Raw genomic sequence first — 1,941 nt, 5'->3', positions numbered from 1 at the left:
ACCACTGCCTGGATGGTGGCTTGCAAATCACTTCCTGACCCCAAGATTGGGGCTCCAGGATTAGTAGTATCGGGGTCTCCTTCTCCGCCATGGTCGCGGTTGTCGGTGGTGCGTCTGGTGGTGACCATCGTGTCGTCTAGCTCAGAGTTCCCACAGACGGCGCCAAAATGTTCCGGCTAAAAACCGACGACAGTCAACCCACGGGTCAACAATATGCCACCTCAACCGTCAAGGGCCCCACGGGGAAGAAGACCTGCAAAATTACTGAAGAACGAACGGGTTAGCTGGCGCCGGGAAGTCCCGGCAGGCCACTCCGACGCTCAAGTTAGGTTTCAGGTGGAAAAGTAGTGAGAACGAAGAAGACAGTAGTGAGTATGCGAAGAATGCGATCCCTCTTTTCATACCTGTGAGAGGACTTATATACCTGTGAAGAGAACCTTCCACCTGTTAGCGTGGCAGACTTTGAGGGTATCCGGGGGGACAACTTCTGATACTATCTGACATCTGTGCCAGGAGGATGGCATCTGAGGGACAAGGGCAAGCTGTCTGTAACCGTCTTCCGACGTGGCGATACCCCTGGCTTTTGTCGTTTAGCCGGAAAAGGGGAGATGATTGCCACGGGTAAGAAAGATGCCGAAGACATGAGCGTAACCCGTTCCCTGCATATCAGTTTACACGCTTCTTTGTCTGTAGTGCGAATTAAACTTGAGCCAGGATTGTTTATCGGAGTGGGAAATCATCTGGGACCGACAGCAATCGGGTTTACCCAGGACCAAGTGTGGGAAGGGGGCATTGCCCGGGCGAACCAGACATCGCGGGTGAATGGCCGGGTGAACCGGGGTCCAGGGATGTGATTCCCGGGAGATGGCTCGGCAGTGTAGTCAATGTTTGGGCCGAGGTGTAGATGGTGCTGGCCGGGTGGGGGTCCGGGGATGTGATTCCCGGGAGATGGCTCGGCAGTGTAGTCAATGTTTGGGCCGAGGTGTAGATGGTGCTGGCCGGGTGAACCGGGGTCCGGGGATGTGATTCCCGGGAGATGGCTCGGCAGTGTAGTCAATGTTTGGGCCGAGGTGTAGATGGTGCTGGCCGGGTGAACCGGGGTCCGGGGATGTGATTCCCGGGAGATGGCTCGGCAGTGTAGTCAATATTTGGGCCGAGGTGTAGATGGTGCTGGCCGGGTGAGGGGTCCGGGGATGTGATTCCCGGGAGATGGCTCGGCAGTCTCGTATTCCCCTAACCGAGGGTACCCACCTCGAGACCACGGGTCCCACAGTTGGCCACGTTAGCCACTTGGTTGACCTTTGGGGCCGCCTATGACTGGGCCAGACTTCCTTGACCGTGGGCCCCTGAATCGGCCAGGATGGGCATTCTATTGACCGACTGCGCCACGTCAGGCCTTGCAAGACTTACCACATCACCTCTTAGAATCATAAAATAAAGTTAAAAGTTAAGCTCTAGGACGAGGGGTTGTTCTAGTTCTTCTTCATCTACTTGAAAGGAAGCGTTAAAATAAAAAAAAATCAAGATTTAAGAGAACAGGTCACAACATTTGAATAAGCTTGAGTCAGTAGTAAGTATTCGATGAAAGATTGAGTCAAGACGTTAGTAGAGCAGCAAATATAAAAATTTATAGATCGATGAACTCTAAATTTTCAAACGCTGCATCGGTTTGACTAACGGGAGACTCAAGACTCTAATGCTGCTGATCAATGCTTTTAAGATGTATTGACCTTCAACTTAATTTTTTTTATTCACTCATAATTTTGAAAAATATTTCTATTAATTTTGATATTATATAAATATGCAACTCTAATTGTATTATATTTTTTCAGGAACAAATTACATAAAATGTCAGTACTTATCATTTTCATGAAGAACTAGAACTAGATGATATATTCAATCATTGAGGTATGTATTCTTTTAAAGTATGTTATACTAATG

Source organism: Curcuma longa, chromosome 11 (genome assembly GCF_044706935.1).
Source record: "Curcuma longa cultivar G26 ecotype Majalengka, Jawa Barat chromosome 11, ITB_CL_G26_1.1, whole genome shotgun sequence".
Classification (NCBI taxonomy): Eukaryota; Viridiplantae; Streptophyta; class Magnoliopsida; order Zingiberales; family Zingiberaceae; genus Curcuma; species Curcuma longa.
This window is presented reverse-complemented; position numbering follows the sequence as displayed.